This window comes from Leucopleurus acutus (assembly GCF_964270905.1).
Source record: "Leucopleurus acutus genome assembly, chromosome: 14".
In the NCBI taxonomy this organism is placed as follows: Eukaryota; Metazoa; Chordata; class Mammalia; order Artiodactyla; family Delphinidae; genus Leucopleurus; species Leucopleurus acutus.
The window spans coordinates 12214123-12226176 of record NC_139156.1 but is presented as its reverse complement, the minus strand read 5'-3'; the positions used below and the strand labels follow the sequence as shown (position 1 = coordinate 12226176).

The 12054-nt window shown below is 47.1% G+C and overlaps 1 pseudogene across 1 annotated transcript in view; it reads right to left on the bottom strand.

Moving 5' to 3' along the window:
- Positions 1–2761: 2761 nt before the first annotated feature.
- The window catches only part of LOC309971416 (essential MCU regulator, mitochondrial-like), a 107872-nt pseudogene continuing 98579 nt past the window's right edge, over positions 2762–12054 (bottom strand). The window contains exons 2-3 of the transcript XR_014327207.1: positions 5104–5155; positions 2762–3518 (exon numbers count right to left, since the gene is read on the bottom strand). The product of XR_014327207.1 is annotated as an essential MCU regulator, mitochondrial-like (transcript). The remainder of the gene's footprint in view (positions 3519–5103; positions 5156–12054) is intronic.

Sequence of the window (12054 nt, the reverse complement as noted above, 5' to 3'; positions counted from 1 at the left end):
TCCAGTGGCCAGCATTATTCAGGGTTCAATTACAGAGTCATTGTAAATATTTCAATACGGGTCTGAGATAAGGATGCATCTGATGAGGACTCCTATTTCTTTAAAAAAAAAATCCAAAATGGAATTCTCACTCCTAAATATAGTTAACCATGATTGATTAATCTTACTAATCTTCTGAGCCTCTCACCTTTCCTAGCTGTCTTCCTTCTGTCTCACTTTCTTCCTAAAAAGAGGCAGGACCATGCTACAGCCCCTGTTTGAAGTCCTCTTTGGTCTCCTTTTTGCCTCCAGAATAAAGTCTAAACCTCTTGGCCTGACACCAAAGATTCCCACCACCTGGCCGCAGCTCACCTCTTCAGCCTCCTCTCCCGGTCAGCTGTCCACATCTCCTGTGCTCCAGCCACCAGAACTTAACCACCCTTCTCTGCTCACACCCCACACCATCTACCCACGCCACGTTGATCCTGGCAGTGCCTCAGCCAGGAGCATCCTCCCCCTTCCAAGGCCCCATCACCCTCTACCACATTTTCCCTCGTGCTCCAGTTACAATGAAGTGCTCTCTCCACCCACAGCAGGTTACTTCGAACTGTACTATGACGTTTATTTCATCCTATCATGAACTCTGCATGTTGTTTCCCTCTTGGTCTAACTCTATCCCTCCCTCTAGATGGAATGGCAGATCTCATTCATTCACCTCTGCCTTTCCCCCAATGCCTGCTTCAGTGCACGTTACCCAGCAGGTGCTATTTAATCTGTGTTTGTGGACTGACAAATAAATTGTCCTCTTGGGTGTTTTTATAAGAGAGCTTGTTCTCTAATAGTTCTTCAGGTGGTACTTGCACACATGCCAGCCATCACACATGCCCAGAGGGATGATCCTAGCGTTGACATGGAATCCCATGTTGAGGGCATGAAATGCCCATGCCCCAGCAAGGCAGTGCTTTCTTGATATGGGGGTAGTTTTAACTTTGGCATCCCGTTGATGGGAGACAATTGTTGTAGCCCACGGGCATCTTGCAGGCAGTGCCCAGCCAAAACAAGTTCTCCCTACTGAAATCTGAAAGGCTGAGAATCCCCTTCTGTGGCCCCGGGGGACGGCCACTGTCAGAGGAACTGCACCAGCTGCAGACCCAGCCTGGAGGGGGTTTACGCACAGCCGAGAGGAAGTGACACCAGCACAGCAGAAGTAAAACCCCCCATGCTCATTCAGCCGACTGGGGGCCCGACTCTGAAGCACCACCCACACCCAACAGGGCTAGGAGATCTCTGCCCTGAATACACCCACCCTGAACCATGGAGGCTGACGGGGCCAGCCTGCCCCCCATCACACAGCAGCAGCGAGCAGCTATGAGAGGGACCTGACCCCCTGCACTCCCTGGACTCACATCTTCCACTAATCACGGTGCAACTCCAGGTGTGGCTGACCCCATTCATTCCCCACCCCCTCCAACCAGAAGCATTTCACAGCTTTCTCTCAAAAAGATCCAACTCTACAATTCTTAGTGAGATGTCGATTTTACTAACACTTTGGTGGGAAGACAAGGAAGACATTTTATACATTGCAAGGTGAAGCTCCATAAAAACCACCTTTAAAGATTCTCTGTTCTCTGCGTATGTCCCCCCAGCTTATCTCCTTTTGTCACTTCCCAAATTCTTCTACTGTCCTCAGCCCTGGCTTGAAACCCTATTGAGCAAAAAAGGCATTAAGCTCTATTGTAACTGACGTCTGTCCCTTGGTGGGGATGAGAATCCTCGCTCTCCATCCAGACACAGCTTCTCAGCTGCTGATCAAATTGTTCTCCATAAGTCCCTTCTCCCTCCCTGCAAAACAGTTTCCTTTGTGGAGGAGAGATTATACTACTGAGAAATTAAGTTAGTCTTCACAGTGGCGCAATAAGTTGAGTTTTTTCCATCGATCAGGCACTGTGTAAGGAAAGCACTGACATGCGTGACTTCATGTAATGTCCCCAATGACCTTGAAAGGTAGGTACCCCCACTGTTGAGGGGAGAAAATTTAGTCCCAGAGAGATTGAGCAATGAGCCCAATGTCAAACAGCTAGTAAATTAATGAAAGACAAGTCAAATTTTTTTAATGAGCAAAGATTTGAATAGACATTTCTCCGAAGAAGGTATCAAGTGGCCAACAAGTACATGAAAAGACGCTCAAATCATTAGCCACTGGGGAAATGCAAATCAAAACCACAGTGAAAAAACACTTCACACCCACAGGATGGCTACACTCAGAAAGACAGATAGTAAGTGTTGGCGAGGATATGGAGAAGTTGGAGCTCTCCTACGCTGTTGGTGGGAACGTAAAATGGTGCAGACACTTTGGCAAACAGTCTGGCAGTTCCTCAGAAAGATAAATATAGGGAATTCCCTGGTGGTCCAGTGGTTAGGAAGTGGTGTGGCCAAAAAAAAAAGATAAATATAGAAGTGTCATGTAACTCAGCAATTCCACTCCTAGATATCTACACAAGAGAAATGAAAACACGTGTTCACCTAAAAACTGTACACAAATATTCATAGCAGCATTATTCATAATAGCCAAAAAGTAGAAACAACACAAATGTCCATCAACTGATGAATGGAAAAATGAAATATGGTATATCCGTAAATTAAATATTATTCAGGCATAGTACTGATTTGTGCTACACAATATACATGAACCTTGAAATTATTATGCTAAGTAAAAGAAGACAAACACAAAAAGCTACATATTCTATGACTCCATTTACATGAAATGTCCAGAAAAGGCAAATCCACAGGGACAGAAAGTAGATCAGTGGCTGCCTGGGGCTGGGGGAGGGGAAACGGGAAGGGACTGCTTTGAGTGCAGAGTTATTTTTTTTTTTAATTTTTTGTCAGCACTGTGGGGTCTTAGTTCCTGGAACCTGCACCCCCTGCAGTAGAAGCACAGAATCCTTTTTTTTTTTTGATATTTATTATGTTTATTCATAATTTGATTATGCTCGGTGGGCAGCACATCTCCAGGAGCCTCCCGGAGCCTGGGGATCTGAGCTAGGGTCACAGACCATGCAGGAGGCTTCACTAGGGAGGCTGCGGGCTTTCCCTGGTGCTTTCCCACGTGCTGACAGGGAAGGAGGGGAGGGTGCGAGCATCACCATTTCTCGAGTCAGGACTTTCTCCTTTCTACACTTCCTCCATGCCCTGTTAGTCATCATCGTCATCATCCTCTGGAACAAAAATATCATGCTCCTCAAGCAGGGCAGCAAAGTTCTTGCTAATGAGAGAAAGGGGATCACAAGGGAGAACACACGGAGAAGGGAGAAGGACATTTCACCGGTTTGGGCAAAATGGAGCCGTTGAGAGTAACGGTGACTGACCTCATGGTACCAGACTCCGAACTGAGCCGCCGCGTCCGCCGTCCGTCGGAGACCTCACCACCTTTCCTCGGGCTCAGCCGGCTCCGGAAAGCCCCAGATGCGACGGGTGCCAACGTGAGCCAGCGAGCCGCTCCGGACGCCGTCTCCCAGCTCCGTCCCTCGTCCGGGCACCTGGAAGCACTGAACCTTAACCACTGGACCGCCGGGGAAATCCCCGAGTGCAGAGAGTGATGCAAATGTTCTGCAATTAGACAGTGGTGATGGTCGCCAAACCTCGTAAATATAATGAAAACCACTGAATTGTGCACTTTAAAACGCTGAATAGGGGCTTCCCTGGTGGAGCAGTGGTTGAGAGTCCGCCTGCCGATGCAGGGGACAAGGGTTCGTGCCCCGGTCCGGGAAGATCCCACATGCCGTGGAGCGGCTGGGCCCGTGAGCCATGGCCGCTAAGCCTGCGCGTCCGGAGCCTGTGCTCCGCAACGGGAGAGGCCACAGCGGTGAGAGGCCCGCGTACCGCAAAAATAAATAAATTAATTAAAACAAAACAAACAAACAAAAAAAACGGTGAATACTATGGTATGTGAATTACATCTCAAAAACAAACCAACAAAACAGCTGATAAAAAGCCAGCCAAGAGTCCAACCCAAGCCATCAGCCTCTTGGTCCCGCTCTGACACCCCTTAAAACGCCCATCACAGCCTCACACCACCCGAGTCCCTCATGAGGAGACTCTCACACCCACATCTGCTGCTGAGGGGCAGCTGGCATGTTTTTACCGTGTGACTCTGGGGACAAGGCCCCACCCTTACAGCTAGCTGGGTGGGGGCGTGGCCTGGAACACCCCCAGCCTGGCCAGAAACCTGTGACTTCACTCCACAGGACAGCCCAGGTCAGCCAGATCGCTCTCTCCCTCTCTCTCTGGAATCTGGAACCGGAGAACGAGGGACTGAAGAGGTGAGCTGTGAGAGACAGACAGAGGGGACATGGGGGAGGCCTGCACTCAGAGCAGCCCTGGGAGCTGGTGAGCAGGTGGAAGTCGGAGGAAGCAGCGAGGATGGATAAGCCAGGGAGGGCAGTCAGAAGAGAGCAGGAAGCGGCTGTCTTCTTCCTTCCCAAGGCTCTGTGGGCTCCTTGAGCCATACTCGAGTTCCTGTTCTGATTCCGAGTCCCTGCGGTGTCTCTACAGTAGCCACCTGCTCAAGGGAGGTCTGTTCTTTGCACTGAAAAGAGCCTGATGACACCCAGAAGGCATTTGTGGACCCCGGTTGGATAGACCAGCTCCCCCAGATTCATGGCCTTAGGGATGGGTTCTTTCGTTTACAAAGAAAACAGCAGATCTCAATGGTCTCTTCTGGAGCCCAGCCGGGAAAGCATCGGGCCATCTGCCTGAGATTCCATATGTAGGACTCCAGGACCCATCTTAGATACTGGCCTCAGAAGCCCTTGCACCTGCCCGGCAACGAGAAGATAATACACAAGGTGTAGGTTTCCACAGTGCGGACCAGTTACCATCTTGGTATCATTCTTTACTCTCCTTTGTCTTCTGACTTATTTGCTATGATTTAGCCTCTGCAATCGCCTCAAGTTAACCCAATTTTTTACAGACCAATGACTGGTGTGGAATAATAAAGATAGTCAAACTAAATATCTTATCTGGAGTGACCTTGAACTTATCAGTATTCTTCAAAGTAAGGAGAAGACATTTCACATCTCACTTTTAATGAGGAAAAAAAAAACTGTTGCTGGAAACATTTACCTTTCATCTGCTGCGCTGAGAGATGGGGGAGATTTGTCGTCTTTGATCTCCACTTGTTTAATTACCGGGAAATGAAGTGCGCGTAAGCCAGCAGGATCATGAAGTCTCACTCTTGCTGGAGAAGATGGCAGCTGGGGACCCAGCAGCCTGGCATTTTATTTTCCCAGATCAAAGCTGAACCAGCACCAGGATGGAAGAAGTATCCCGATGAGATGCGCCTGAAGAAGAAACAGGTGGCAGAAACTTGACCAAAGGGGTCACTGGACCAGCATCTCCCATGGAGTCTCCCCTTCTCACCTCCCACCCCAAGAGAAGGGCACGGTGTAGTCCAGGGCCCTGTCTGGCCTGCCCGAGCCAAGTGGCTGCCCGCACACCACACGCCAGGCCCCAACTTGAGGCAAGCCCAGCACACCTGTGCACCCACGGCCTTAGTTCTGACCACTTTCGACACACTACTGGCACCTGACTCCACCTGTGCTGGACCTCCCAGCTACAACCTCAGGTTGGTCCTCTTCTGAGCCTCACCTGCACGGCTCAGATGAGTGAACACCATCCCAAGGAAAAGACCAGGGGACCGAAAACAAGACAAAAGCTGGCCTTCTCCGTGGACTGCCCATGACATGGAAGCTGGAATTTGGCCTCTGGGCATGCAGGGGCTGATGGGTAACCACGGGATGAAGGTGGGTAACATCTGGTGGGGGGGGGGGCACTGTCAGTTGTGATGGATAGCATCCCACCATCCTTAGCACAGGAGTAACTCCACGATGCTCAGCTCTAAAATGAGGGTGTTAAATGAGCCATTCTTTTTTTTTTTTTTTTTGCGGTACGCGGGCCTCGCACTGTTGTGGCCTCTCCCGTGGCGGAGCACAGGCTCCGGACGCGCAGGCTCAGCGGCCATGGCTCACGGGCCCAGCCGCTCCACAGCATGTGGGATCTTCCCGGACCGGGGCACGAACCCACATCCGCTGTATCGGCAGGTGGACTCTCAACCATTGCACCACCAGGGAAGCCCTAAATGAGACATTCTTGAAGAGCCTTCCCTCTTTAACATCATCTATCTTTATGATTCTATTTACTGAGCCTCTTCTGTAACCAGAACTGTGCTAGCTCCTCCAGAAGTCTCATGGGTTGATCACGGTAGTGGTGGTGGTGATGGTAGCTGCTCACATTTACTGAGTCCTCACGATGTGCCAGGTGCGCCAGGGTCTGTACAAAGATTAACTCATTTAATCTTCAGAAATCCCTATGAGGTCAATACCATTATGTATTATCCCATTTGACAGATGAGGAAACTGAGGCCAGAAAGGTTCACATAGCTGTTAAGTGACAGAGCATGCTGTCAAGATGTTATACTTCCCTTACATTCCAAACAAGGAGACAAGACAAATCCACATGAAACAACATAAGATAAAATATGATGTAGGATTAAATTGTGCAGAACAAATGTTAAGCCCTAAAGCAGGAATCAGAAAACTATGGCACATGGAGCAAACAGTCCACTGCCTGTTTCTGTAAATAAAGTTTTATTGAAACACAGACACACCCATTTGGGGCATACTGTCTATGGTGGCTTGAGATAGGAGAAAGCAGCAGGAGCCTGGAGAAAAATCAGCATGAGATGCTCATGGGACAGCGAGGAGAGAGACGGGTCTCCCTGAGCAGAGAATGCCCATCAGGAAGCAGAAGTTGGGCCCATTAACTGAAGACTCCACAAAGGGTAGCTCATCATCATTGGTGGCAGTGTAAACAGGTCCCATCGGCTGGACAGTGAGTAAGTATGCATCAAAATGTTAAATGTGCATGTGCTCTGACTGCCAATGGGGGAGACCCCAAATCAACACCCCACCCTGAATCCAAGCCTTCTGAAACGTGACTTTGTGGTTCCTCCCATCTTTACCTCTTAAGGTTGCAGTCAGCCACGTGATTTGCTTTGGCCAGTGCGATGTTAGTGGACTGGTCTCAAGCGGACACTTAAAAAAGCCCTTACTTGTTTCTGCTTTCCCTCTTCTTCTGCCTTTGCCCTGAGAACATGTCTGGGCCACAGAGCAAAGCTGAGCCACCCGAACTGTCCTAGCCAAGACCAGCTGAGGCTACCCAACCTGCAGCTGACTACAGACATGTGAGTGAGACCAGCCAAGCCCAGAACAGCCCAGTCAAGCGCCACCTAAATTGCCAACCCCCAGACTCAAGAGCAAAATAAATGCTTATTGTTTTAAGCTACTAAGTTTGAGGTCGTTCATTGCACAGCATTATTATGTAACTAGATAACTGACCCTGCCTAATCCTTTTTTAGGAACTTATCCTAAGGAGGTAATCCAATGAAGATGCAAAGATGCATGAATAAGGATGTCCCTTACAGTGTTATTTACAATAGTTAAAAAACGGAAAACTTCTTTTGGAAAGATCTAAGTGCTCAGTAATGGTGGATTGGTTTTCAAAAATTAAATCCATACAATGGAATATCATTAGCCATTAGAAAAGGTAATATATATCAATATTTATTGACATGGAAAGATGTCTACTTCATGTTAAATGAAAAAGTAGATGGAAAAACAGGTTTTAAGGTGGATCTATTGTTTCTATTGAATATGAGAGAGAGGGAGGGAGGGATGGAGGGAGAGATCCATGCATCAAAATATTAACAGTGATTATCTTGAAGTAGTTGGATTTTTTTTACTTCTTTATCCTATTCTGTATTGTATGAATTTGTAAAATGATAATGTATTATCCTTACAGACAGAAAAGAAAATGTCACCAAGAGAACCTTTCTCTCTACATATATAAAAACATGGCTTTCTAGTCCGTAGTAAACCTCTGCCCTCTCCACCAACTCCACTTACTACTGACTCTGGAATGAAATCTGACTGACCTTGAAGTTGCCCTTCTTGCTGACCCAGGAGACTAGAACCCACGTTGGGAGATTGAGGGGGGAGCACCAAGCCCCAGTGATGAGGCTCTCTGTGGAGATACTGAGGAAAAGTTTTCCCTTCCAACCATCTGCAAAGAAATTACCCCTGAAACCAACTCCAACCATGCTTTTAAAAACTCCTTGCATCCAAGTCGTAATATTTTTGGAGTGAGATCTACTTTACAGTATTTTATTAACTGCAGTGTTGCAACTAGAAGTCCTTTGTAGCTGGTCTCAGGGGCCTTCCTGGGACGTTGCACTTAATGAGGTTTATAATTCAATATAACTACATCTGCATCTTTAATTATGCCTAACATTTAATCTTCATTGCTCCTCTTGAATTGGAAGAGCTACAATTAGATCTGCTGTAGTTTAATCTGATAATAAACATCCATGACATTTAGAGCAAAAATGTACTCATTTCATTAGAGCGGCCGACACATTTACCATTTGCCTGGGCTGACAAATACTCTCAACAGTCCTTCCAACTGTAACAGAGAGCATTGTTTTAAACTATCCCCTGTAGACTCCTGGAACTCTAGAGCCGACAAGGACCTTGTAGGTTAAGGAGTCTAACAGCACTATTTTTCAATGGAGCGCACTGAGGCCCAGAGAACCTAAGTCATTTGTCCACTGTCACACAGCAAGTTAGCAGATAGAGGATATTACAGGAAATAAGTCCAAGGATTCTTGAATCACTGCCCAGTGGTCTGTTTGTCATTCCTCTATTGCCACCCTGGCATATATGGCTAAAGTAGGACATAATTTTTTGTTGACATTCCTCTGAGCAACCACCACCTCCCTCTTTTTATGGAATCCAGACAAAATGTCATTCAAGTACCTATATTGAGCATCATGCCCCAATCCCAAATTCAAAGCAATAACAAATGAAATATAAAAAGAGAAAATTAAAAAGACACGCCCTCATTAAAAACAAAATCAATATCTCCAAGGACCAAAACTCAAGAAAATAAAACATTAAATGAACTGAAGGTTGGAGCTATTTGGCTGCAGGTCTAGAAGGAGGCAGAGGTGGTTAGGAGTTTAGTTCCACTGAAAACCAAAAATGCCCCATTTAAGACCAAGGATGAGACTCAGGCTCTTAGATTTAAGCTGGGACAGAGGCTAATAAAATAGGGAATGATACAGTTAGACAATCTCAATTTGGCAAGCATCATAGTAATAATTAATAATAATAATTCAGGCAAGAATCATTAGCGGACGCCAGAACTTGTGGATAAAAATTTGAGGATAAACAAAATATTTACATAGTCTCAAAGACTTCCCCACAAAATGCTAATTACTTACAAAGGGGAAAACATTAACTATGAAAGTGGAGAAGTCTCGCGGACACCACCCGGACCAAGTGATCAAAGTTCACATCAGCAGCAGTGGCGCAAAGAAGGACACGGCGTCACTTTCTTGGACTCCTTTCACTTCTCCAGTCTTCCTATTTTGCCCTTAACTCATTCTCATCTGTAAACCCCTCTTCTCTCTGCTTCTGCACCATCTTGAACCATCATCTCTAGTAGGCAGGGATTGGTCTGCTTAATTTATCTGGAAGGAGCTGGTCAAGAGACAGATGTTCCTGATTCCTCACATGTGCACCTTAAAAGGGCTTTTACACCCAATACCTCATTGACCCTCACGGTCTGAAAATTAAGTAAAACATATTTTTCTCCCATTTAAAAAAAAAATGTGAAAACCAGGCTCAGAGAGGTTAAGCCACTTGCCCAAAGTCACACAGCTAGCAAGTGGTTGAGCCCACGTCTCCTGGCTCCAGTGATAAGATGCTACAGTTGACGTGGTGGTTGACTCCTCGATATCCATCCCCCTCCCCCACCGTGTGGCCACAGTTCAGTTTCAGGGACTGACCCTGCCTCCAGGTGGGCCCCATTTAGTCAATGCAAACCCAACGAAAATGAAATCCCATCTCCCTTCTTCAGTAGCTGGAGCAAGAGCTCAGGCCTAAGCTGATCAGCATATGCCATTCCCCTGGGCCTGGGGAACAGTTCTAGCCAATGAGACACGATCAGAAGTCTGCTAGGGCTTCATGTCTTATGCTTCCTTACTTTTAAGAACAAGACTAGGAAGCTTCTCTCTCTTCCTAAAATAAATGGGGAAGAAGATAGCCCAACTTGCTGCTGGCAGCAATCCTACAAAGAAGGGAACCAGCCCTAGAACAAAACTGACACTGTGGATGGAGGAAGAGAGAGGTAGAAAGGACCAAGCATCCATGATGACCTTCTGAAGTGCAATGTCAGACAACCCTGGAAGCTACGTTAAGTTGGTTCATCTGTTCATTGCAATCAAAAGCACCCTACTGGGTGCAGGCCCCCTCTCCCCTGAGGCAGCCCAGCAACGGGGAGCCCAGCAGCCCAAGTGTCCCACTGAGCTCCAAGGTAATAATGACACCTGCCTCACCAGCCCCCATACACCCCCGCTGTCCTCAAATGGCTGTTTGTTGACATCGCTTCTCTTGAGCTTTTTAAACTTCACAAGGAAGGCAGTTCTATAGTGCTGTGAGCTCTCTTTCTGAGAAGCAGCCCTAGTGCTAAGGCAGGATGAAGATTCGTCTGTTCCCAGTACCCGCCACCCCTCTCTCCTCCCCCACAAAGAGCAGCTTTCCTCTGGAACCCATGCACATGCTGTTTATTTCTAACTGCACCAGCAGGTCCCAATCCTGTTGCTTGCTGCTTCTAGTTATTCACTTGGAGTCAGAGCTGCTGGGAAGTCAAAATTAGCCTTATTCTACCAGCATGAAAAGGAAATGCAGAAGCAGTCTTTCGGCTTCACAGGGGCAAGGAGCTGGGATTTTTCTCCTCTTCCTGTGAACACCAGGGCTCATGCTTACATGGGTCTATGATTACACAGCCATTTGGAAATTCTGTGAATTGGAAGCAGCGCTGTCACTGACTTCCTACAAAGAAGAGGCAGCAGGAGAAGTCTTCCAGAGGAGGGACATAGGGGCAGCCATCTGGTTGGAAGCCACCGCATTTACATAAGTTGTCTCTTCAGTTGAGGTGGTGAGGAGCAGTCTGTAAGGGGGGGGGGGGCGGTTAATGACCAAAGCCATGCTTGACACCATGTATTGATCAAGTTTTTTATTTAATTTTTTATTTGCTGTATTTTATAATGCTTTGACATCTTGGGGCCTTGCTGATCTTGGAGAGACTGACCCTCCCAGGGCTGACTAATTCCTAAAGACAGCAAACACCTTGCCTTCCGTATGCTATTCCTATGCAAACCGAACCAATCCAAAGCCCATAAATCCACCTCCTCCTTTATCTAGCTTTCTAATACCATGTTAATGTTTCCCCTGCCCTAAATCACCACCAGGCCGGGTGCCAGACATATAGAGACCACCCTTATAGCCCAGAGCCCACTGACCTTATTCAAACTATACAATCCTAAACTTGCTCAAACTTGCCTACCCTGCCCATACATTCCTTCCCATGGAAACCTCAATAAACGCTCTGACCATGCTCTCCCTTCACTCCTTCACTCCTGGCCCACCCAGGTGCTTCCCCATGTGGCCCTGCAGGGCACTGTGTGCCCCCTTGTTTGCGGAACTGTGAGTAATAAACTCTTCTTTCAAGGCAATTGTTTCCGCGTCTGTCATCTTACCACATCTGGTTAAGCCAGATCAGCTAGCAAGAGAAAGACAGCATGATTGTACGTGACGCCTATCACACTGCAAAGTAGGAATTATTAGCTCCATTTTCCATGTGAGAAAAGTGAAGCTCAGATGGTTGAGTAACTTGCTGATGTTGGTTAACAGAGAATATTGATCATGAGCTAAGGGCGCAGAAGTCGACTTCTCTTTATAGAGATATATGAAATTTTAAAGATATTGATATTTGGTGGGAGAATTGAGTACTATTCATCAAAATTAAAATGTTTTATTTTACGACTTCCTTGGTGGTCCAGTGGGCAGTACTCCATGCTCCCAATGCAGGGCGCCCAGGTTTGATCCCTGGTCAGGGAACTAAATCCCACATGCATGCCACAACTAAGAGGTCCACATGCTGCAACTGAGAGGT